We start from the raw sequence: 27,215 nt of genomic DNA, 5'->3' as shown, positions 1-27,215 counted from the left end.
GCAGCTCCATGGCCCTATCACTGCTTTGCCACGGGGCCCATGTAACCAATCTGACCTCCAAAATGAGAAATGCATTGCAGTATGCTTTGGTACTGTTTATCTAATGATGCTCTCTTTGACAGTCTATATATACTATGGGGGGGTTGTGCCTTTCCTGCACAACCCTTCCCTTCTTTGAGATTTCGTTTCTAGATGAGGTATGGGAAGTGAATGCATTTAAGTACGGTTCTCAGCCATCTTCCTTATTGTAATAATTTTATTTATTCACCATCACAGAACACGTAGATTGGAAGCTAAATAAAAGAGAAAAAATATGTGTTCTCCTGACATAAGGAGGGTAGGGCTCTGTGGAGAGTAACAACTACAAAATGTATTAGGCTGTGGTACATTTATCAGCCTACTGAAAAGCTCATGTTTTCTTACAGGAACAATGATTTTTGGATCGTTCTTTGATGTTGCATCTTTTAATGTTTTGGGAGCAATCCTGAAGCTTAAGTTCTTCAGTCATAGTACAATCTTGTGATACAATGCTGAAAGTGTTCCAAAGCAGCAAGGACTTAATTTCTATGCAAAAAATGAACAGTCAAAAAAATACATCTGTACTCCAGCACAAAGCACTTAAGCATATTACAACATAAGTTTTATAAACATTGGTCCCCATTTTGCAGACGTGATAAAAGCCAATGTGCAAAGGAAATGTTGACTCTTATATAAGGAAAGATTACTCAGGCACTGTTTCACTGTCTTGGTATTTCAGTTTGTGTAGGGGGAAACAGCACCACATACTTTGCTCTACCAAAGGTTTCAAGTGTGTTATTAGTAGCAGCTTTCTCGAGAACTGTGTTTAAAAATAATTATTCTGAGTGTGGGATTGCCTAGATGTTCACAAGTTCTGTCCCAAAAATGTCCTTCTCTGGACTGATTTAGATACTGTGGAAGGCAAGTCCCTATATGGACTCTTAAATAGATTTTACTTTTTTGAAAATGCTGGATTGTGAGAGAGTATACCCATATAGATACTGCATTCTGCTATGCATTACGGAGGCTAATTTGGAATAATGTTTGATGCCTGGTGTATATTGACATTGAAAAAATGCTATCAAACACTCCGCTTTACTCATATATAAATATGTTTTAAAAAGGTACTTTATAAATAATTTTCTGACTCTGTTTAAAAATATAGTGGTGGACTAAAGGGAGTTTGTCAGAAACATCTGTTGTGCCAATATGATAGATTTGGGAACTAAGTGGTAAAGTGTTAGGAATATGTGGAAAATGTTTTCTGGACAAGTGAAAAGGGCTGGGGAAGGTGTTTGAAAAAGCCTGTGGTTGATTACAGACCATACGAAAAACTAGAGTACATGTAAAGGGTACCAATGGAATTGTCTGGAAAAGGAGCTGTCAGAAAACCCCAAAAAGATGGTTTCATCCAAAAAAATCCAAAATAAAATTGGCTACAGAAGCTATGAAAGCAGTGATCCAGGCATTCAGCATAACATTCCTGCTGGATGATATAGCACCACACAGCCTATTTATTCACTCGGCATTTAATGTTGCCAGCTGACTGAGCCTGACATTGTCTTTTTGCTTGTGTATTTATTCAAATGCATTATGTGTGTTTGTTCCATTAAGGCCGTTTCTCTAGCAGCTCTAATCATGTGGCTTCATTAACAGATGGAAATCACATAATAATTATAATGATGATTCTGTTCTGAGTGCTGACATCATCAAAAAACTTTTTTTTTCAAGTATAGTTCTTTGTGAAAGACTGAAAAATTTTTAAAATATTCTCTTTCTCCTTCAGAAATCAAACCATAAATTGATTTGTAGTAAAAAATAATTGCATCCCTTTGCCTTTTTCTTTCCTTGCTTTATTAATCCTTGGGATTTTTTGCAGAAATGTCCTGTTTAAGGAGGTGTCACTTGAGGTAGCCAGAAAACCCTGAATTCACTCTAGGACTGATAGCTATAATTTTTCTCAAGACATTAAGAGTTCCTCTTTCTTTAGAGGCTTCTTCCAAATTTTGATTTACTCTGGATGCCCTTTGACTTAGCTGTCCCTCACTGTTCTTCTATACTCCCTGAGTGATAATGAAAAGGTAGAATTTGCACTGGTCTCTGAAAATCATCATTAGCAGATAATTAAAGCTCCTGAGCTTTTCTGACTAAAGCCTTGAATGCTCAGCTTCCAGCAGCTAAAGTTAGCCCAGCAGCAGCAGCATCCACTACATTTTTATATTGTGAGTTGAGATTGTTTTCCAAAATAATTTTACCACAGTGCTCACTCTAATGGATACAAATATTAGGACTGTCACCTTGCCAGCATATCATCAGACGGTGGAGAGGCACAGTCCTGCAGGTGTCAGAATCTCTGAATTTTTAAAACTTCATTTCCATGTTGAAAAAAACCAAAAAACCCTCAACAAAACAAAACCCAGAAAACAAAACCAAACCTCCAAAAAAGAAAAGTTTCAAGGAGTAAGAGTAGACTCAATAGGAACTCAATATTTTTAAGCAGCGAAGTCCATGTAAGTAAGGCATTTCCTCATCATTGCAACTTTGTTCTCCTGACCAGAAATAAAAAGTGACAAAAGCATTGAAGAAGATCTGTTCTTGTGAGATTTTCATACAGGCCTTAAAACATGGATACCACTCAGGAAAAGATCATGAAAAAGTGAAAGAATTTGTCTAAATTTGGATTTTTCTGATGAAAAATAAATCTGCCAAATATTTAACAGGTAACAAGGTCATCCTCAGTTCCTTCTCTTGAGGTAGCTTCCTCTCACGCCTGTTGTTTTCACAGCCAAAACTTGTGTTTGTCCATGGTAACACCTCTGAGAAGGTTTTAACACTTATTATATCACCTCAGTCTTCTTGTTAGCAGAGGACTCTTCTTAAGAAAAACATGTAGGGATACTTCTCTATATCCTCTGGGTCCTATGTCATTATTAGTGGAGGAAAAGAAAAACCTTGGCTATCAGTAAGAAAAGCCTCTACTGGATGAAATGGAGCTATGAGAGATAGAGCTGGTAAGATTAGTTTTATCACCTTAAAAAGCAGTAAGTGGGAAATTGTCCATAGTGGACCAGAAGGTGTTAATTGCTAACAGCCAACATGGGAGCAACATCAGCAGCTTGCCACCAAAAATAAATTACTTCTAAAAGCCACGTCACATATGCTACAAATGAAAACAACACTTCTACTAGACATCATTAAAACCAGAAAAAAATACGAAACTGCTATTTTCCTGTTATTCTGGAAAACAAGAAATGAGGGAGCAATGGAAGTGTCTTCTGAACAGACAGGAGCCATAAAGCCTTGAGGGCCAGATTCTGCGTGAGTAGGGCTCCACATTGCAACCTGTTCCTTGAATTTTTGTGCAACAAGTATTTTCAGCCCGCCAGTACTAAGGGGCACAACAATTTGCTAGTTCAGAAACATTTTTTATGTATGTCTGGATGAATTCTGCTTCTAGGCCGAGTGATGAGGTTATAGCATCTGTCAATAAAAATAGAGTTTTCCCTAAGGTAACTGTAATATCTTAGATTTGACATATAATTAAAGGTGATCTGTGCCCCTGAGTAAGCCAGAGAGTCCTGTGAGACTGGTAAGATTGCAGACCTCTTACTGGCATATCATTTTTTTAAGCATTTTTATCTCAGGATGGTTTATGCCATTAGTATCTCAGCCATATGTAATTTCCTGATATATCTGCTATCCATGTACTTCCATTTAGGTAGTGGCACCCTTCCCCAGCATCACTCCTACTTCACCAAAGTTGACCAAAACCAGCTAATTGAAGGAAGATAGAGCACTATATAGGAGTTGCTTTTTTTCGCTGCAGTGCTTGTCAGGTATTTATTGAATGATAGAAAGGGTAAATGTCTCTTTTTACTTAATTCCATTCCGCTAGTAAATGTATATTAATTCAAAGCTAGTATTATGGACTTAACTTAGGTAGACATAACAGAATTTCTTTTAAACCAACACCTTTTTTTGTCAATTGCCAGTAAGAACAATCTTGTTTGTCTGGGAAACAAGTATATTATTTAAGCTGATCAAACGATATTAGATATCATGTACTTTGAGCAATATATGTTGTACCACTGAGATGAAATGTCTTCTGGAAAGGCATTGATCCTGTCAGAATTTCCTCTTCACTGAGGATGACAGGGAGTGATTTTGGTTAGAAGAGATCCATTTCATCACTATTCAGTTTCCTAAGCATGCTCATGCCACTGCTGTAAAACAAAGAGCTTGGTTATCCCTCCAGTCAAATAAAATGTTCAAAGCTGCAGCTTCTACCTGTGATAGAAGGGGTCCTTGGATTGTCAAGGCAACAATTCAGCCCACACTATGGCCTGCAAACATGTGGCAGACATTGCAAGATGTGACATTGCCCTTGAAGCACAGGGAAGGGCAAGTCCAGATGGCCCATCTTTCCATTTGACAAAGGTATGTAGAAATAGGACAGGGGGGAAATGGCTTTAGACGGAAAGTAGGTTTAGATGCCCCATCCCTGAAAGTGTTCCAGACTAGGTTGGATGGGGGTCTGAGCAATCTGGTCTAGTGGAAGGTGTCCTTGCTCATGGCAGGCGTGTTGGAACTGAATGATCTTCAAGGTCTTTTTCAACCCAAACCATTCTCTGATTCTGTGATTCTCACGGCCCTCCCAGTGCAAGGGGCCATGGTCATTCTGGGTTGTAAAAATGAAACACAGCAGCAAGTATGGCTTGGAACCAGTGAAAAATAATGACCTTCAGGTCTTTGGTATTCTCATAGCAGCGCTGCAGAATCTCCCTGCTGTGTTACACATTGCTGTCTGCAATGTACTTTCTCCTAATTACTCTGGGCTTCTAATTAGGGATGCCAAACCGTGTGGGATATGTTTATTATGAAAATGGTCAGCCAAATAGTCCCTTTGTTTGGGATCTGAAGAGCCCTTTTCATATTCAGAGGGAATTCTGTACGTTAGGAGAAATGAAACTAGAATGCTGCCTATTTACAGACACTTCAAATTGCAGAGATCTTTTTTTGTAATGTGCAATTTTCAGTTTTGGATAGCATGCTCAGAGGAGCAAGGATTATGATACGTTATGTATTTGGGATTTGCCTATCATATCATGGACACCACAGCAAGCTAGCTGGAAAAAAAGCAATGTGACTAGAGCCAGATTTCTGTTCAGTTCTATTTACATAATAATTGTGTTTGAATTTTCATTCTACTTCCAATTGAGTTTTTTAAATTTCCTGCTATAAAATGTTGACTGCTGCTGCTGCTGAATGAGCCTTCACTTTTTTACTCTGTAGGTGATAACAATTCAGTGAGGTGTCAAACTTTTTAGGTATGTAAAGTTTTCATACAGAACCTTGGTAGTTTTTCTTTATGATAGTTGCTCTAAACCGTAGAATTTCCCTTCCCAGTCCAGTGAAGTTGTCTTGCATTCTTAGCCATAATACTAAAACAGATGCAATTTCAGCACAGTATGATTATTCCACATAGCTGGAAAGGCAGGGAAAAAAAAAAAAAAAAAGATAGACAAAGACAGGGTTAAAACCAATAGACTTGACCTCTGTCTTTTGTTTTGATTTGTTTGGCTATTCCTAGCAGAGAGGTTGGATGGTATTTTTTAATCCTCAGGGGTTGTTTTTCACTTTCAGCTGTTCTTGTTACACTGACCAGCAAACAGATGCTTTCTGCTTTGGCGCTGCTGCTCCTTTCCACCCACACAAAGGACCAGGCATCTCAGGGCTTAGTCAATTTTCATTTCCATCATGTGTGTTTTGCTTTGCCAGCTGTTTAACAAGGTACAAATAAACACTTACAGAGAGGAATCCTGGCCCCAAACCTAAGGTAAATAAAATGGCAGGTAAAGGCTCAAAAAGCCCTCAGCTTTTTCCTTCTAGAGTTATTTCTCTCAATGAGGTGCTCCTGATCATTAGGTAAGGCACTTGCTATCCAAACCCACAGCATGCATCGTGCATGACAAAATATCTTTCCTATTTTTAACCCCAGCCAAAGTAGCACATTATATTCTCCTGCATGGTATCATTGGAATAAAACATGTACATCCCATAGCACATACAAGCTGAAAATTGGAAAGCACTGTTCCTCTAGGATGGAGGTGGCAGCAGTTAGGCACGAGCACTGTATGTCCTGGTTTAATGATGCAATCACTAATACAATCATGGTAACCCCAAAGCAATAAAGGCCTGGCCTAATCAAGCATCTGTGCTGTAGCATTCTCTGTAGTAGTATCCCTTGATCCCTGATGCAGCTCGTTCAACTCTGAGAGACCTCTTGTTACTAGGTTGCATTCAAAATAGCTTTGGTGCTCAAGGAAGTGTCCTTTGTGCCATCAGAGACAAAAACTGCAAGAGGGCATTGTGTGAAAGGATGGGAACACCTCATTTTTCCTGTGCCTGCTGATGCAGACAAGAGCACAGGAAACAAAGGGATTGCTCTAACCATTCTCTTGACCTAAATGAGGGAATGGGAACACAATTTGTTCTAAAGCTGCACTCTCCTTGTAAAAAAGCCCCTGGAAGATTCAAATCATGCAGTTCAGATCACCCTCACTTCGGGAAGCTCAGACCTGGTCATCTTTCTGGCTGCCAAGTTTATGCCCTCAGCCAGTACCTTCCAGACACAGCATTCAGATTTGCACCATGGTTCAAAGACTGGTGCATATTTTATGAGAGCAAAACCTTGCAGGCACTGAGTGCAGTGAGCATGAAAGGGACACTGAGCTTTAGGCTGGCCAAAGTTCTGAGTGATGAACCATGTTTGCATCAAGATGCTGCATCATTGCTGTGAGGCAATGTCTATACTGAGTATACTACTTGAGAAAAAAGCAGTTTTACCCTGGAGGTAAATGTACATTCATTTTAGGAGCATTTAGCCAGCTGTGGCCATTTCATGCCAGTAAGTCCATAAATAGAAACCACAGATGCAATAAAATGGGAAACATTGCAGTTACTCAGCTCACAGCTACAAAATCACAGGTAGCTAGTGGAATTTAGCAGAATCAAAAAATCATCTCAATGTGGCATTTCATACTGTCATGCTTTTCTTAGGGATGCCAGCACCTAAGTCTGAGAGGCAAATCTTCAACATATATTTGCAAGCATCTATGTTTGGATAAGGATTTAGATTTTGTTGCTGAGCCTGGAAAGATTCCTCCTTGCTTACTTTTCCAGGAGCCCTGCCAGTCTTTCGAAGACAGTGCCAATCTGAACAAAAGTCTGTGAGTTCCTGTTTGAGAAGATAAACCTCATCACTAGAAGGATGAGTGGGCAGGCTCGAGGAAGCTCTGAGGAAGTGCAGTTTGTGCCTACCACTCATGCATCTTGCTGCTTGGTTTTTGTCCCCATCTCTGCAGATGCCATTACATGTATTTTGTACCACGGGCTCAGATAGGAGCACAGATGTTGCAGGTGAAAGAATCAAGGCTAGAAAACAAGGTAGAAAACAAGGTGGCACAGCCTTGAAAGTTCTGAGATACCATGGCTATGAGCACAAATTGAGCTTTGAAACTTACTCCACAGTATCAGGGTATTGCAGAGGGCTGAATGTTGTTCTCAGTAATTTTATTTGAGGGTAATGAAGCTCCCTATGTAGCCCAGATTGCCTCACAGTATGTCAAATAATAAATGGTCTCATAAGGATGTGAGCTGAATCACAAACACTTGATTTTTTGGTAGAATTAAGGGATAACTGTCCTTTGTAGAGGTAGTATATGTGTCTGGCTCTTGTTAATACATAAACATCTCAAGTACTGTTTGCAAAACCAACCATCCCTTCCCACTTCAATGAGGAAAGTTAATGGTTCTGATAAAATAGTGCACCCTTGATCCTACAGCTGTAAGCAGAATGCAAGGGTTGTCTCTGCCACTTCATGCAGTATCAGTATTTCCCTGTGATTTATGGAATATTTAAACATTCATCAGGCCAAACAGCGAGCCAGGGTAGCAGGATCCACATTCAGCACACGTAGCTCCAGCGCTCATATGGGATATTTGAAGTGTGGTTACAAGATGATAACTGTATTGCCTGAAGGAGATAAGTCCCACTCTGCCAGAATGGTGCTTTGTATGTAATTAGTATAAAAATTCAGAGGAATAGAGTTTATCCTTGCGATCGTCTTTCTCATTAAAAAAGAATCATAATGAAAGAACAAAGCCGTCCCTGCAGTGAATTGAATTGACTTCCTGAATTTTCATTAAATCAAAGACTCAATAGCATCCCGTTTTGCAGAGCCCAGTTGTAAACTGTACACAAGACTTGCAGCAAAATCCCTGTGAAGATCACATCCTTTCTGAAGGTTTGGAAGTGCTACATTTTCTAAAATAAGGACTATAAGACAGCATGAATCAAAGGAATAAAAAGTTATGTCAGTAGGATAAAGCTGTAGTCTCAACTTATTCTTCTGCCTCACACTTAATACTTAGTCCTAACACAAGCAGTGATTTTGCCTTCTTTAATGTTCCTTACTACCAAGGTAATACATATATTTATTTTTACAACTAAATACATCTTTGAGGCGAAAATGTACAAATATCCTGTAAGTTTATCTACCACTTTGAAAGCATTTTTTTCTTTTGTGTTTGGCTGAACTGTTAGGTATTGGCATCTAGTCACTTTGAATTCCTGTTACATTTCTGGATGATAGTGTTGTAATAATAATTGCAGCTTCATCTGAAAGAATGTTTATAAATGTGGCACTCAGTATTCAAGTTGCAGTTGTGCTGTGTGCTCTCCCTTCTTCTCATGAGCTGCCAAGCACAGGTCACAGGACACCAAGTCACTTCTGGAAGGTGCTGGGGATGAGGGACCTGGTGACTCACCTCTTAGTCCCTTTGGCTGCAACGTTGCTTCACAAACCTTGAGGATGCTTTAGACCCAATTCACTACAGAACAGGTCAAGGTCAAGGTCATTAGCAACCAACTCTGTTAGAACCTCCCCCTCTTATTATCTTTCCTGATTTAACATTAAAGACAAAAGGATAATATATGCTGTCTATCAGCCTCCTCCATTTCTTGCACACATTTCCCTGAGAGGAGGGAGCTTTGAGGTAAAAGTGGGAGCTTTGCTGACAGCAGTAGTGAGTGCTCCAAATACACAGGGGAGGAGGGAGAGGCCATATGCATGTCTCAAAGGAGCACTTACTTACCCCTTAGTTTTCAGTTATATTGCAGTGACAGTCAGTTCACAGGGATATTTTTGTAACTGTTACAGAAATATAGCAAATAAGGTTTCAAAGGAAAATTATGCATCTGTGCCTTTTTGGAGTTAAATATTAATGAACTTGCTTCTGTTCAACTACTAGAATGTTTACACAATATCACTTGTCTATGCTGTTCTGATTATCTGTGTGCAATCTGATACTTGGTTTTGTTTTTCCTAATTCTGAAGGAGGTTTTAATATCCCAGAGTAGAGGTGGACTGTCACTATTTTAATAAAATGGATCTGCACTGATTTGCATCACGGATGACATAAGGGAGGGAGTGGCATGCTCATCAGCATAAATTTTGATATATGCTGTTTGTTTTCATTGCTAGTCAGAATCTTTGGTTTGAATGTGCTTTCAAGAGTCCTATTAAGATTTCAACAGCTTGGTGTAGAAAAAGAGCAACTAGTGCCTTTATTTATTAAGTTTGGCATGTAAAAGTTTTGTTGCCATTTAAAAGGACCTAAGGTGGTTTATATTGATGGAGTTTTTACCATGCACACACATCTAATTATATGCATGTGTACATATGAAAAACCTCAAAGTATGTATTTTTGGTAGAATTTATTTTTGGAATTATTTTGTATTGCTTATCATCTCAAGATCCCAGAACTTCATGTTTTCCTGAGCTAGGCTTCATGCTCATTTGGGCAGGCATATGATAAGAAACTGGCCACAGCATGACTAGGAACATTTCATGTCCATTCACAGCTTTTATAGCAATTCAAAGAGATGAAATGCCACAAGAGGAACAGAAGCTTGCCAATTGCCAAGATTTCCATGGGAAAACCAAGTCACCAGTGAGCTCTTCCCAGCCATGGATGTGAATTCCAGAATGCATGGATGCTGGTGAAGGACCCTATGGAGTCTTTTGCAATAGTGTGCTAAAAGTAAATTGGGTTAAATTTTGTCTTAAGACAAAATGTCTTGTGTTAAGATTGTATTCCAAAGCTGAAGAGAGCATCAAAAACACTTGAAGGATTCCGATGAACTTCTGATGCTGTCATGACTGAGTCAAACCTGATGTAGAAATGCTTTTTGGGAACTGGTTGCTGCTAAAGCTGGAGATAAGAGGTGTGCATGAACTTGGCAATTGAATCAGGCAGCCAGTGGTCACTGGGTTGAGGTCATTGGGTTGAGTGCTTTCTGAGAAACCCAGGTAGCTCAGGGAGTGGTAGGCTGGCAGGAGCTGAAGTTACAGAAACAGCTTTACGGTAGGAAGTGTAAGTGGATGTTGGACATGTTGTGTGAGGAGCCACAGCATGTCAGATGGACAAGGTGGAGAAACCCTGCCAAGGGCCAAGCACTTTGCATCAAAAACCATATGCCCTGATATTTTAGTTCCTCTTTTGATGGTAGCATGACTGGCATGTACCACTGTCATGTCCCAAGTGACATGTTCCTCCTCCCAATAGTGTTTCCTACCTATGGCAGACGGCCTCTCTCTCTGGGAAAGTGCTCTCCTGAGGATCTATAGGGAAAGTAATAATCACTAGAAGTTACCGAGCAGAAACAGGACTAAACATTTCCCCTCACACTGCACCTGTGGCACTGAAATTGCATGGATAATAATACTTGGGAATGCTTGAGTCTTCAGTGCATGATTGTCTGAGATCTGTGCACTCAAACCCACCTACTTTTTCTCTGGTGAAATGAGTATTAGAAATGTGGGAATCCAGCCACTTTTCATTTAGTAAGGGTTTTGGATGTGTTCCTTCTATTGTTGTTTGCCTAGAAAATATAAAATAGTCTGTTTTTATCAGAAGACTATTTCTCTAAAGCATGGAGTAAAATAAAACCAATAAAAAAAGAACACAGAGTTCTTTTTTCATTGAAGGATATGGCACACTGCAGAAAAGAAATGTGTTGCTGCTTCAAGGTGAGAGAACTCGAGTCATATCTCAGAACAACCTGCCTCTAAGAAGACAAATGATGGTGGTATTTACAATAGTATTTCTTGCCAGAATATAATGACTGCTCAGTAGACTCCTTTTTCAAAACAAAGAGCACACTCACCAAGATCTTTCAGGAGCCTGTTGAAATAATCATAAGATTCAAGACAACACAGAAGTTTGGGCACGTATACATACTACTTCCCTTTGTATACATTTACTTTTGTATTAACAAAAGTGTGTGATTGCAAGGAAGAGTTCCCAGAGTGTCTGTGGAAGAGTAGCACCATTGCTATGCCTTGATGATAGAAACATTTTTAGCAGGGCTGACTCATTTCATACATAGGCTGTATTTCAGTGTCTCTGTCTATAAAGATTGTATCCCTGCCTAAAGCTGAATGAAGACATGTCATCTTTATGGCTGATTAATCTCTCTTTAAAACCACCTTTGTAAAAACAATCTTGATTTAAAAGCAAGGTACTTGTTTCAGTTGTCAAGCAGTGAAGACACTGATAGCCCTCTTCGTAGAGAAAGGAGGGAGTCTAAAATGTAGAGGTGCTGTGTCAATGAACTTGTATTGAAAAGCACAAAGTGCTTTCTATCAATAGGTATTTATAAGCATACATACACACAAAGTATTTAAAAAATAATTTCTAAGTATGTTCATCAGAAATACAAACTTAAACAGTCAAATAAGCACAAGCCAACTGCCACAAGAAAGAAAATCCCATCCTCAAATTTACTCAGGATCTTTCTGCTTGAAATTTCCACAATTACCTTCATTTTTCTCTACATGCCCACCTGATAGTACCGCAGCAACTCATTCCAGATTGGAAGCTGCTTACTGCAAATTTTCGGGTTCTATCAACATTCCTTCTCTATCTTTTCACAAAAGAATCAGGTTTTTTTTAGTCCAATCTTTCAGATTTTTTCAGTAACCTGACAAAATGGCATCTCCATTTTTCTTAATATTTTGAACAGTGATATAAAAATAGAAACTGTCAGCTGTCCCTGTGTGCATTACAGAGACATTTCTTCATATGCGTTTGGTGAAGCTTTTGTTTATTTCCATAATTTTAATGAATCCTGCTTTGGTGAGGGAACAGTCTGTCTTCTGTTAATGACAATATTGAGAGATAAACTGCTTGAGTATGTTTTTTCAAAAATTATCTATCATACTATTAGTATTTTCCACTGTTGTTTTTATTTCATGAGCTCTGTTTAATGTTTAATTTATAAATGTACAGAGGTGTATTTAATGGACTTGACCAATTATTGGTTATAGATGTAAGCAACACTTAAAGAAGCAGAATTTTTCACTGAAAAAATTATCTCTCTGGGTATTGAGAGAGAGATTATTGGCAAGTATAAAAAGCTGTAGAATTAAGGAAGTAGCAGGTGACGGGATCAATAGCAGTGATGTTTGTCATTGCCTTTTGCAATCTCATAGACAAAGATTGATATTTGTTAATTGGAATTAATTAGTTGTAGAAGCCAAAATTTATATCTTCAGTGAAGATCTATGAACAAATTACTGATAGTGATTTTCAACTGAAAATCATATTCCCTATCAACAGTGCCATTCATGAATAAAGCATTCCCCTTCAAGGAATTTAGTAAACTAAATTTCTTCATTACAACTTAATTTTATTACCTATTAACATTGCTAACTTCAAACAAGGACAATAAGTATTTTAATAGATACACTGGTAATAAGCATTTCAGAGCTTTAAATGATAGTGAGAAAGGTTTTTTTATTCACTTTCTTCCAAAATTATATTGCCTAGTGATGATTATAGGATCATAAAAAGTACTAAGACCTCCTAAGTTAAATTTGAAGAGGAGATTTTGTGACCCAGTTGAACCTCTCACTGCACAGCAGTCACCTACAAAATTTAAGAACCAGTATTAGAAAAGTATCTTCTAGAGATGATATATAGATACAAGAAATCATGTTGCAAGGATTTCAGTTAGGAGCTTTATATTTCTGTAAATCTTTTGCCAAGCACAACCAATGCTTCCTCTCAATTGTGGGTACCATCTAGTAGGTAAGGAAAATATTAACATGAGAAATTAAGTTTGGTGAGGCTTCAGGGAGACATGGTCAGAGAAAAAGTTCTTAGGAACATTGTCAGACATCTGCAAGATGGGAAAGCTCAGAAAACACAGATATTTGCTCTGGAAACCACCCTTGCAGCCCAGCAGCATCCTTAGCAAGAGGATTATTTTTGTTGTATCGGTCCATTAACTGTGCCCTAAGCACCAAGGCAGTGGGTGTGTGGCAGAACTGTACAGACGCCAAACAGACCCTCCAAAGATTGCAGTCAGCCTTTTCTTAGTAGAGAATACACAGAAGTGTTTCCATCAGCATTGCCCAGATTCCTTCCTGAGACCTGCCTAGGTCATTCTTCCCCTCTAGTGGTCAAGTGTTCCCAGCATGGGAAAGTAGTACTCAATTAGCCCTGTGTCACTGCAGAAAGGATTTGAAATAGCACTGCTGGAACTCTGGTTTTGCTAGTTTGATTGACAAAAGGACTCTGTGAGGGAACTGCTGGGGAAAGGGACTGCAGACAGGAGCACATAAACAGAATAGTTTCTCAAGGACTATTTCCTGAAGAACTGATCTCTGGTTTCCTAACTCTGAATGGCCCGGAGTCACAAAGTGACATTGCTCAGTGATCATCTCTTGTGAATGCTCAAACTGCCCTGTTTCCAGTGGTGAGATGACTGAGAGCAGCAAAAGGGATTTCAGTTTCTGCATGTGGAAATAGAAATCTGTGGTTTGCTTCTATCAAACTCAAAAGCAGGCACAGGCTGCAAAACCAAATGCTCTAGATGCCTGAAATTGCAGATGGCACTGTCTCCAGATGGTTGCATGATGGCTGGCTGTTTGGGCAGTCAGGTTTGGGTTTTATATTATTACTAACCAGACCAACCATATCCAAATTGCAAATTTGTGGGGGGGTTTGGCTGTTTATGGACAAGAGTTGATGGTACCCATTTCTAAGTCCTTGACTCCCTCAGGGAATAATTGTGCAGAGAAAAATTGTCTTTTGATTTTGTCCAGTTCTGGTTGAAAAGACTGGATGACATTGAGGCTGAAATAGAGATAGCCACAAGACAACAAGGAATTTATGTTTAGGATTTGGTTGAAGCTGGCAAAAAGCAAAGTGCAGCAGAAACCAATTTTTCATTTTAACTTCAGAACATAATATATTATGATCTTTCTGTAGCCTTCTGGAAAATTTTGGAGGTTGCATACAATGAAATCTGTGAAGAGATTGCCTGAACAGACAAACAGACATGTAAATCAAGGAAACAAAGCTGTAAAGAGCCATGGGAGCTGAGACCAAAACAGTGATGTAGGCTTGCAGAAAGCTGAGTGAGTCAACATGCCTGGAGAACGGCAGTTCACATCCTCTGTGTAATTTGAGAGCCCTGTGTCACATCTGTGATCAGAGGAATTCCCTGCTGACTCCATTTATCCTTGTCATACCAAAATAATTTTTATGCTGCTTGTCCTACTGTCAGTGCCATCCAAAGCTTTATTTCTCTTCTTAGTTTTGATTTTGTCTTTTAAAGTCCTTTCATTTGTGTTAGACTCCGCTCCCTGCTTCCCTGTCTTCATCCTATAAGCATTTCTGTAATTTATTCCAGATATTACCTATAGATGGGAAATTCTTCTTAACTGATCACATCTTTGAAATTATCCTCAGATGATGCATTTGATTCCAAATGAGGCATTAGCTTCTTTTGTACTTACTCCACATTAATATGTTAGGAACAATTTTTATTCCAATACACTTTCATGTGGATAAAATTTGTTTACTATTTTTAGGAGGAGAAAGGAAATGAACATCAAAGCAGCAATATCGGGTCATACAAGGCATGATGTTATCAAAATAAATGATACAATAAGATCAAATTATGAGGTAATTTCTCAGGGCCTTTGTCTGAAATAATCAAATGTATAAAGGTGAAATATGTACCACAGAGCAAGAGAAAAAAGAAAAGTACCTGCCTTTTAGAATGTTTTCTCTGTCATAGAGTTGCATTTTCACTATGTCAGTAATAGATAGCATCCATATCCAAAATACAGATAGAAATTGAATTAAATTTCACAAGGATTTTATTTATGTATAAGCTGTAATGAGAATTTTTCATATAGATGACTTTTGAGGAAACGTAGACTATTTTGAAGTCAGGCATTTTATTAACTCAGAAGAGTCCAATCAGCTTTTGAGTTATATGCTCTAGTAACACAGACAAATTTGCATTTCTATCTTTTTGAAATATAGTAAATATTAATAGTATCTGATAGGGATTTGATGATTCAACATTTCATCACAAATACTGGTGCAGTTATTCTGAGCAGGATAACCTTTTCACAGCTGCTGCCATGGAAATAAAACCAATGAAGTTATGTTTGAAAGGTGTGCCCCTTGTGGTTAGCGTTCAGTCAAGCACAGTCTTAAGGAATTTGTAGGTTCAGTTCTGTACAGCATAGGTTCCTACAAGGCAGTAAATCACACCAGAAGTACACAGATTATCTATCTGTCCATCTGTCCATTACTGTGGTTGCTGAGTGCCTTTAAAAGCTGTTTTATTCTGGATGCCGTATGTTCAAATGCATCACAGAACAAGTTTAAAGTGTCAGAATTCTATTTCTAGCTTTGATTCAGTGTGTAACACTGAACAAGTTGTTTAAAGTATAATCTTATTCTTGTTTCTCTGCTGTGAACAGGAAAGAAAATCAGCAGAGGCAGTGAAGCAAACTGCCAAACATTGTGCTTTGTACAGAACAGCGCTGCCAGCTTTTATAGAACACTGTTTTAAAGAGATTCATGGTAATAAATATGTCTGTTTTTTTCTTAAAACCCTTGTTTAGTTTTGTCAACTGAAAATACCTCCTCTGAGTTTCATAAGATCTATGTTTCTTACATGGTAGCAAAGAAAAGTTTTCAAACATGGAATCTCAATTTCTTCTTATAATATCAAGTTTACTGTGTTCAGTATAATGAGATTCTGTAAGCTCTCTCTCATATTTCAAATGAGATATTTCATTTGAAGAAATTTTTGAGTGTTTGTGGTTGACTGTAGTGAGAAGGGTGCCTGCCTGATTGATAGGTTTTGTAGCTGGCTCTCTGAAAAGGAGACTACACATGCCTATGCTCTTTTTGACAAGAGGAAGGTAAAATAATGGCAAACAAGTGAAAAGACTGAACAGTGCTGCTGATGTTATGCCCAATGCATGCAGTTTGTCCACTGATCCAAGCTTCTAGAAAGATAATAGAGTGTAGAGCCTTCACTGAGTGCAGAAGTGTCCCATGCCACCAAAAGCACACAGACTGCTGAAGTGTTGTTGATATGGCTGCCTGCTTCCACTGCTTGTAAAAGGAAGAAAATCTACTAGCAGCAGGTGCATCTAGTGAAGGAGGACAAGATGCTATTTGCCACTTTTGACAGTTACCTTGTAAAACGAGCTCTTAAGAATGTACTGAAGTAATTGTGTTTACCTACGTGCCCACTATGGGTCACAAGGCATTGCAGCTGGAATCCAGTATTGGAATATCCTGCAGGTCTTGCAGCTTTAGTCTTGCAAGAGATAATGTAGGTACAGCTATGTAATGGGTGACATGCATTTCCAATCCAATTTATAAGATCCTTTTCAGTCTTGGTGGCCTGATGCCCCAGCAATGGCCCCAGTTGTTCATTCTAAAACCAGTTGTAATGACTTTGCCATCTCACCCTCCCACTCAGCAACAGTATGTGGCAGTGTGTTCCTTCCAGTAACAGTGAATTCTCATTTCCTGACTCTGGAGGATCACTGTCAATATTTTTTTGTCTGGCCTTGGCAGACTGCCTTTTGTCTTCTGGCTCCAGTAAGTGAGCAGCTCCTCCTTCCCTGCTGTTCCCAGTTGCCTAGTTAAATCCATCATATTAGAAAGATCGATTTCTGTGGTAACATGCAAGAAAAGCCACCTGATCGAGAAGCTCTCCTGTGTTTCCTTTTCACACTTCCTGCTTGGTTCAAATGCCCCAGTGGCAGCTCTAGCTATCCTGTTAGAAGATTCCTTCCCCTACTGATGAAACAGCAATGATCCACTTTTGGCAGGTCTGTTTTGTTACAGGAGGTAGAATAGTGTAGAAGGAATTCAGGTTCTTCTTTCTTGTACCCTCTAGAAATTTGGAGTTCCATTATATTTTCTGCCTTCAACTGCCTACTTTTACTCAAGGAGTTGAAATAATCTCTGGGAAGATTTCTTTATTTTCTAACACCAAATAGCATCATTCTGACACTTTTGAATTTATCTGTAATATGACTTAGAACCTGTGAAGTATTCTACAAAGCAATATCATTTGTGGTGTGTATCCTTCCTAAATAGATCTTCTGCCATTTCTGAGTGTAGATAAAAGTAGGGTCATGTCTCTTTATTAATAAGAGCAAATTCACAAAGTAGAAGATGAGAGAGTTTTTAATTTTCCAGTTGAATATTGCATATTGCTCTTGATGTCTGACAAGGCTGGGCACAGCTAAAGGAAGACTGCTGGCATTTGAAATGACCATAGAAATGAAAAAAAAAAAACCCTTTTGATCTTTTCCATCTCTAAACAGGAATCCATAATGATAATGCTTTTCTACTGTAGCTGTGGGATTAGATATGACTTAAGCTGGTCCTGCAGCCAGGTGGGAACAATCCTGTATCCTGTTGTCTTCACAAATTGCTTATGAATTAAAGTAAAAATAGAGCACATGGAGATTGGCTTTCCAACACCTTCCTTTAGACAAAACCTGTGAATGTCATGCCATGGTAGTAATAATATTGAAATTTATACCACCCATAAAACTTTTATAGCAGTGTAATTAGTTGGGCTATTAGTACTACCCAAGCTTAGCCTTATTTTATTGCTATGAACACAGCCTGTAATCACATAAATGGTAATAAGTAATAACACTTAAGGGCACTGTATAAATGCAAGCATTTTAGTCTCTCTAGTGAGTCCTCTTTGCGAACAAAAGGAGGGGATCCTACAGCTTTTCCTCTCTTGTGGGTACTTGTTTCCATGCTCTCTTTAGAGGGTCCTCTAGTGCAAAATAAGATTGTAAAACTTCTGTTCTTTTCAGTAATCTGACTCTGCTGATTTCTGTGCTAGCTATAGAGTAGACAATACATAGGAAGAAAGAACTGGATTCAAAGAGTTTGGGGACCATTTCAGCAAATCAGAGGTGTGTTATGGTGTCCTTAATAGTACATTATTCAAATGAGCTTCTTCTTGTCTTGTGGTTTGTGCTGGTTTATAGAATTAGTATTAGTCCATAAATAGGGCAATATTTTGGAGAAGAGAGATGCAACTTTTAATTTGTAGTACCTTCTTGAATAGAAAGCATAGTCCATTTGGCTTTGCAACTTGCTGCTAGGCTTGTTCAGTGCCCTGTAAAGGAGACTGGATGGCTATTCCTGTTGTGCATCACTCCACATCTCCAGCTTCCCTCCCAGTTGGCCTATAACATCATCTAATGGTATTTCTGCTATTTCTGGATCTCTGGTGCAAGTCAGCTGGTACAACATCAATTCTGCAGTTTAACTCTGATGAGAATAGAGTGTTCACAAAACCAAAATGGGATACTTCCTTGTAGTGTTAATAGCCAGAAGGAGATTCACTGTGCTGGTGAGCAGGATTTTGAAAGGAATTAAATAGGCCAGGAGCTAACTGCAAGCAAATTGGTCAATACTCATCATCCAACCAGAATAAAATGAAATTTAATTAAATGGCCTAGAATGAATGTGTATCAGTCTTGGGCATTCTTCCCACATTAATAATCTAAATGCACTAGGGAGGGAAAAGAAGTCAGTACTGATCACTCGATTCAAAAGGAATTTAAAAGCATGTTTTAAACAAAGTAGAAAGTGAGAGGCAGGGAATGACCCAGCCTGTTGTACCAACCCTTACAGCCACCCCTGCTGCAGCTCAGGTGACAGTGCTGCCCCAGCAGTTGGCTTTTGTCTTTGGTCATCTTTTTAGCAGTTTCCTCAGGACTGCTTCTATGCCTTCCAGAAAAAAAGACCCCAAACAAACTCATATCTGTGTGAGAATTCAATTTCTGTTATACTTATTAGTGCCACCTTTGCAACATTTTGCACAAAGCTGTGATAGACATTAATATCAAAGAACATAATTACTACCTTTTAGATTTCTGACTCCAAGGTTACAGCTTAGTTACAGAAATGCTTTCTCAACACTTCTTATGCCTGATATCTTCCATTCTTGAGGGTCTTTCAGAACTCTCCAATCTGTTGTTTGGGTACGTGAAACTACTAATGGATGTTTCTTAAAAGCATTGTGTCTTCATGATTTGCTACTCTTGTAAAAAACATATATATTTGTCCAGAAAACTACTATTCTTCTGAGCACCATAATGAGAATTATCACAGCAGAATTTGTAAGGAAAGGTTGAACTTTTGACTTCATCACATTTTTGAAATACTTGAAATTATAGCATCATGTCTACTATTCAAGAACTTTCAACGCTTGTGGATTTAATGAGATTTTGTTTGACAGCTTCTCTAAAGATCAGATTTTGGACTTCATCTCTATTACATAGAGTTCTTAGCTCTTAATGATTATTGCTTCTGGGCTGGATGAAGGGTCAAGTCCCTTGCTGTTTTCTCTTAATATCATCCTGCCTTTTCAGCTTTTACATGCTACTGTTTAATTTTAAAGAAGTTTTTTGTGTTTCTCAAGAAAAAAGCCTATTATTAAATCATAGAGTACTCTGCTACTTGGAAAATATGTCAGAAGCATGCTCCAGAGACTTAAATATTTTTAAATTGTTTATTTTTCTATACTTTTCTGCTTCATTACAACTTAAGCATCCATAAATTGGTCTCATGCTAAGAGAGCTTGTAAACCCTGAGGGCCTCCCAATATAGCCAATACCCTAATTGCTTTTAAGAACATCTTGAGTGGTTTCCTGGTGTCCTCCAATACAAAAGTCAACAAATTGTGGTTGAGAGACAGTCACTTCTGCCCATGAGGTTCTTTTGTGATGCAGTTAGTCTAAGATGAGACATTAAAAAATAATGTAGGAGAGGAAATTAAACAAAGAAGAAAATAGAGCAGCCCATTGAAGTTTTCCAGGACAAAATCCTTATTAAAACTGGCCAAGTCTCTCAGACAGGTATTCTGTGAAAGCAACAGCTGTAATTGAACCATGTTAGTTATAAAGGTACATTCAAGAAGTGACAGACTCCAAAAGACAGTTACTCCTCACTTATGGTTCATCCATATTTGCATTGCAAAGAATATTCTGAAACTTTCCTTGAAGATTATTAGGGGTTTGCAGTTTGGCAGCTTCTTTTTGGAGTTTGGTTGTAGAATAGCTGCTTAATATTCAATGAATTTTTTATGAGCAGAGAGAAGGATTTTCTGTTCATCTGTGTAGTAGATTGTTGAACATACTTGGCTCAACATAAGGTTCTATGGATAGGTTTCCATTCACAGCTGTCTCATCAGTTAAAGCTCTTTGAGATGAAAGCAATAAAAATTGCTATCCTCATTTAAAATTTAGAACATAGGCATCTAAGAAATGTTGCCTACCAATAGATAAATACTAAATTTGTTTTTAAAGTGCATTTATTTATGTAATGGATGTTAAAAGCGCTTCTTTGACCAAGAAACTGGAACCACCCTATTAAAAATAGATTATTATGTCATAATCTAACAGACAGGGAATGCAAGTATGTCTGAAATACAAAGAGGCCTATTCAAATAACGCTGCGAAACCATTTGACTTCTGTGTTAGTGCAGTGCAGATTTATATAATGTAATTATATAAGAAAATCATGCACAATATAGTCCTTCACACCTTGAGCTATAAAACACATAACATCAATCAGGCAACAGAGTGTTCAACAAGAGGGTTTTAAGGCAGTAGGTGTTTGAATCCAAAATTTCACATTAAAGGAGTTTCTCAGAACTTTCTAGCTGTTCCTACAGCTTCCCAGCATAAGAGGACAGAAAGGTGCCTTCCTTGCAGTATAATCTGTCCCACGTCAGATTCAGTATTGCTCTATTTTTCCTTTTTCTTGCGCTTTTATTCCCACGTGAAGTCTGGGATCAGCTAAGGTTATTCTTATCAAGAAGAAGCTTCATCTTCTATCTGATATATGTGTGAGCAGGATCCTGCAGTGTGAAAGCAGGGAAGACAGCCCAAGGCTGGATCAGGTCTGGTTTCACACATCCTCTGTTAAAATGCATCCTTTGCCTTCTAGTGGGAGTCCATTAATCACCTGTTCAGCAGAGAAAACTGTCCCTTTTAGGCAGTGCAAGAAAAACAAAAGAACATTACATTTGTTTGTTTGGTTTGGTTGGGATTTTACCAGTCTCACTAAAAGCTATTACTAATACCAGTTTTCTGTAGTTGCTCTGTCCTCAGAGATCACGTAGAGTTTTGGCTTAGAGATGTTCATCATGGAAGCGATAACAGTTTATCCTATAGGATAAGTTATCCTATAAGGATTGTTTTGTCATTGGGCAACAACTAGACTTGACCCTTGATTTAAAAATCAACCTCAGCCAAACTTTCTTTTTGTCTTCAGTTAACACTAATTAAAAGGACAATTTGCACATACTGATTTTTGAAGGCTCAGTGCCTTCTTTTCACCTGTTTAATTTACTGCTGTGTGCTTGAATTCAATCAGCTGTTACTAGAAACAATTCAAATTAAAAATTGCACTTAAAGATATAAGCAGCTGTTGTGTTAAATAGCAGCTCCTTCATCTTCCTCTGATGAAACCCAAAATTGCCTTTGCAGTTCTATAGGAGAAGATGTATTTTATAGATCTGGCTGATTTGCATTGTTTTCTAGGTTACTTTTGAAATGTTATTGCTAAAAATATAAATTGTTTTAAATTTCTCTATATTTTGTTGAGTTCTTTAATTAAAATATGAATTGAAAAACAAACTCTGAACTCTAGCTTTGCCTCAGTTCAAAGGTATTTGGGTTTGAACAGAGTTTATTTCCCCTGAAAATACTCTTATTGTACAGAAAGTTTGTCAATATGTTAGTGATAATTCTCAATGTTCCCAAATGACATGATTTCTAGGAAAGCAATGCTTATTTTTGTTTCTCTTACAAATTTCAGGGTAATTCGTGGATGCAGTAATTCTTATTTATAGCCCGAGGAAACAGGATTTGTATTTCTGTTGTGTTTATGGTACCAGATTTTTCAGCCTGAAGTTCTCAAACACTGTGAAACTGATCTTAAAAAAAATAATATCAAAGAAAAAAATAAAAAAAAAAAATAATTCTAAGAACAAGCTACAAATAAGAAAAAGGATACCTTTTCACTCATGACAAGTTTTAACTTTTATGATACATATAAGCCACATTTTCAAATATTGGTGTATGAAGTGAATTCTTGGGTTCAGGTTTTGATGGAGGTTCCAATAAAAATAAAATTAACGTATGCCAAAAACTGAACCTTGAGGAAAATATCAGATACTGTAAGTAAAATTAAGGGATGGCTTTGTGCATGCACTGTTTTACAAAGAAAATACTGATCAGCGGCAGTGAAAGGTTTTAGGAACTTCTTGTTTTTCTCGAACGTTTCACATTGTTTCATTATTTAAAAGTCCAAGATTACCCTTTCAATAATTTCCAACATGAAACTGTTTGAGTTTATATGTGAATTGCAATACATAATTTTTACATCAAAATAAACTGGGTGTAGGTTCTTTCAAGTCACATACTATGCAGCCATGCATGATATGACATCTCATGCCCTTGGATTACATGTCTAATTGTGGAATAAAGCATGATTTATTTTATTTCCTACCACTACTCAAGGAGTATTTACAGAACTTGGCACTAACACTTCTTGTATGTATTTGCCACAAAACAGAGGAATAGCTACATGTCTGCTATGGCGCACAAATTTTTAAGGCAGCTTAACAGTTAAAGATTGCATGCTGAATTATCTATTAAAGTTTTCAATAACTTTTAGCCTTGGTAATGAACACTCTCATAAGATTTTGACTGTTACTTTTAATTTACTTTTAACTCCCCAGTCTTTCAGTCTTTCTTTTCTTTCTTTCATGGCCAACACTTCAAGCATCTTATCTGGACCTTGCAGTACAGACTCTAAGAGGACAAGTCTCTCTTGGGTCACAGGGGAATTTCAGATGCTCACTTCTTCCTGGACAACAAAGCTGTGCCAGTGACTCTTCTTTCACTGTACTGTTAGTAGAACAAACAAACTTGGTGGGGTTTTTTCAGCTGGGTTTTTTTCACCTTATCTAACTAGCTATGGTATAATAGCAAGTTTGCTGAAAGCTTACTAAAAACCTCAGTTCTGATGAATTCTTTACCTCTGTTTCCTGCCACAAGTCCTTATAAATGCTCATTTTTTTGCCTCTTTTCCTCCCATTCTCCAGCTGCCTGCTTCATCTGCTTTCTCTGGGGCAATGAACTACTTTCATTTGCTTAACACATGGCAGTTATTAGCAGTAATACTGACCACCAAAGATGATTTCTGATCCTTCATCCCTGCCATGATATTCTTGTGTTTGACTCTGTTAAACTACCTTCTTATTATGAAAGCTCCAAGACTTTAATCAACAGTAATGGCAAGCAACCTATAATGGAAACCTAGATTATTTTTAAGCTTTTGCATGGAAAATTTTGTTATTACTCTGGCTGCTTTCAAGATTTGTGTTCAGGATTTAAGGACAGATATGAATTACATAGTATAAATCAACAGTTACTCTAATTTAGCTACAACAGTTTGTATCAGATGAGAACTGGGTGTTTGGTGGGCTTTACAGGAGACCTGTTGCAAGTGACAGGCCCAAGAAGACTGAAGTTGTTGCAGGTCTCTTTGTTGGTGGCACTGGTGGTTACAGTCATTTGGAAGTATTATTCCAGCTGGAACAGCCAAGGAGTCAGTGGCAAACAGATTGTGTGAGCCTCTAGTAGGAACAAATGAAAGGAATATAAGAACTGTTCAAGTTTCACTGATAAAAGTGGGAGGAGGGCAATATAAAGATGACTTAAGAATGACTTTATCCTACAAGGGAGGCAGACCATGAGTAATGAATGTACAGTGACATCCCCAAATACTTCACTGACTTATTGATTTCTTAAAATTTTGTCTGTGATTAATTGAACCTTTACTTTTGTGCTATAAAGTCCTTGAAGCAAATCCAGTGTCAATGCACTCATCAGGCAATGGCACTGTTCATTTTCTTTGTCTTCCTCTTGACAATGACTATCCGAAGAGCAAATAAGCCTCAGCAGACCTCAATACTGTTTCTTCTGGTATTTTAATCAGTTTTATGTTTATTTTAGATATTCTGGTCTTAAAGTGTAAATAATATAATAATCATTTTCTATTAAAACTAAAAAGTGAGCCTTTAACTTTTCATGCAGTGCTGGTGATTTTCCAGGACAAGTGTTTGTCTTTTACAGACTGATACTCCTTTCAGCTGGCCATTCTGCCTAGGCTCCTGCAAATTAGATAGCTATGAGCTCTTCTTGTCTTTGCTCACCTAGTGGGCTGTCGGTGGGCTTCTGGCCATTACTGATCTGCTGGGCACTGTAGTTTCATGGGTAAAGAAAATGCTTTCAGATAATAATCTGAAGTGCTGAAAAGCAGAAAGCGACTAAGGAGCATTATGCTCAACAATCAAGAGCAAAATTAATTGTGTTTACTCTTATCATTGGGAGAGCACCTCCATTTTGATTTTAAAAGAATGCTGATGGTGAATCTGCCTTCTCATGTGTATAACCTACAGAAGTTCAGCAGTGTTGGATCTACATAGCTCTAGTGGGAATAAAGCCTGTTTTTTAATCTGCATTTACAGCCAATATACTTCAGTTGTGCACACTCTGACTGCCAAGCACTACAGAGCTAAATTCTAAAAAATAATTTGGTAACATTAATTTTCTTCTCCCTGCTATCTAGTCCATGCTCACCTCATTTATGTATCTGTCAACTGTTTTAGGAAAATAAAAGTAGATGCACATTATTTGACCATCAATGTCTCATCAGTTTTAACTATATGCTTTCTAAATTGCTTATGAGACTAAATACGAGCCTGGATGCCAGACTTATGAGCTGGCCATCTGTGGACTAACATTGCAAACTGGTGCATTCTTTCATCAGAAAAATGCTGGCCAGGCTATTGCTTCAGCCAGCCATGGCAGCAGAGAAAAAAAATATCAGCCAATCCTTAGCATTTATGCATATTCAGACGAGGTCACCATGTACACTTGGTGTCAGCTGCACATGTGCTCTGGAAGAGGCACAGAGAGGGGGAACGGCAAGCACGGAAAGTGAATGATATTATTGAGAGGGATACTTTTATTCTCTGCCAGAATCAGCTGAAAGCGCTGTCAATAACAAGCACCATAGGAGAGTAATGACTGCAGAAGACCTCTCTCCCACAGTGAGATGCTGCAAAGTCTGAATGCCAGTCAGACCCCTCCTCTTCTGGCTGTGCAGCAAAAAAAAAAATTCCCTTTGTTTCATGTGTGCGTGGCTGATTGAAGCTATTGTTTACCCTGGCTCCCTTCTTTTTTTTGCTCCCTTAGGGAAAAGCAAGAGTTGAATTGGGGCTTCCCCTCCTCTGAGAACAGCCATGAAGGAAATCAGTCCCATTCCCAATTAAAGACTGCAAGTCCCACAGGAGACCAATTTGGCTATTGCCTTTCATAGCATTCCAGGTTGGGAATAACACAATGTGGAAGGAAAAACTGCACAATAGTTGCTGGATCTCACCACTTAATTTCAATGCAGAACATTCATAAGGTTTCCCTAATTTCAGAATTTTACCTAATTTTGGGTTCTAGAACCAATGATATGCTGTCATTATGGGCTGGGGAGAAGTTTGGTCTGGGCAGCAGTTACCTGCCAGATACCACTCAAAGAAGACAGAAGTCTGTTGAACAATTTAATTGAGGTTTAGGAAACATAGCACTGAACAGAACAAAAGAACCTGTGGGTAAATTACACTAGTTCTTAGCAGCAAAATCTGTCTCTGGTTCTGTTGTTTGTTTTGATAGGGAGCAGCAAAAAAAAAAAAAAAAATAAAAAAAAAAAAAAAAAACCAAAAACAAAACAAAACAAAACAAAACAAAAAAAAAAAAAAAAAAAAAAAAAAAAAAAAAAAACCACAGCCCAATCTCTCTCTCGGGCTTGCTCCTGGACTTTGATTACAGTGGCTTATGGTGCCACTGTCAGGCGAGCAGGTAGAAGGTTGCCATTTTCTGCAGAGAAAGGAGTATTTTATTAGGTTGGAATAATCCTTTAGGTCTTAAAGGGCTGGCTCAAAGTCTGGACCAGCATTTGTAGGTGTATCTTAGTAGTTACAGTTACAGGTAGGACAAAGACAAACTGAAAAAATAAAAATAGAGTAGATGGTAGAAATAAGAGTAGTGCCAGCTTACTCACCTCTGGAACCTCCATTGTAATTCTGTTCAATTCAATAAAACCCCTTTAGGCTGGTGCCTTCCCATCACAGTCCTCTGGGCCTCAGTGATGGGCAGCAAGTCTGGGAAGCAATGCTGGGATCAGCCAAATGGGCAGTGAAAGAAGTACAGATGAAGCAACTGTGGGGAGGTTCACTCACAAAACCAGAGCAGAATCTGGCTGGCTGCTAGCTGATGTCTGGATGTGAAGGTGTTTCAGCTGGTGCTCCCTGCTCTCTTCCTCTCTAGTTCTCCAGCCAGTCCCTCACAAAAGAAAATAGATGTCTTCTCCTTTCCTGCTGTAGTGTCCCAGAAGTGGTGAAAGTCTCGCCTCAGCCAGGCGAGGGGCTGCAGAGTGACAGTGACAGCAGGGGTGCAGAGCTGTGTAAGCAGCTGTGTTTGGGCAGCACCAGCTGAGCTGCTCTTTGCTGGAGGGTGATGTGTCTTTATGACACAATCCACCTATGAAGACAGTGGCATGAGTGTTTTTCCAGTTAGTGGTCTGCACCATGGGTTGGAATACCAGATCCATGGTTTCAAAGCAGCATAGGCATCCCACAGCCCTTCTCATTTCTGCTGTCTTTCCCCAGGATGGGAGATCAGTCCTGCACCTCGACA

General features: G+C 38.4%; 1 protein-coding gene across 1 annotated transcript in view; it reads left to right on the top strand.

The window, feature by feature from the left end:
- SLC35F1 (solute carrier family 35 member F1) overlaps positions 1–27,215 on the top strand; it is a 149,485-nt gene that overhangs the window by 52,284 nt on the left and 69,986 nt on the right. The gene's annotated exons all lie outside the window — the stretch shown is intronic.

Source organism: Vidua macroura, chromosome 3 (assembly GCF_024509145.1).
Source record: "Vidua macroura isolate BioBank_ID:100142 chromosome 3, ASM2450914v1, whole genome shotgun sequence".
Lineage (NCBI taxonomy): Eukaryota > Metazoa > Chordata > Aves > Passeriformes > Viduidae > Vidua > Vidua macroura.
This window is presented reverse-complemented; position numbering and strand designations above follow the sequence as displayed.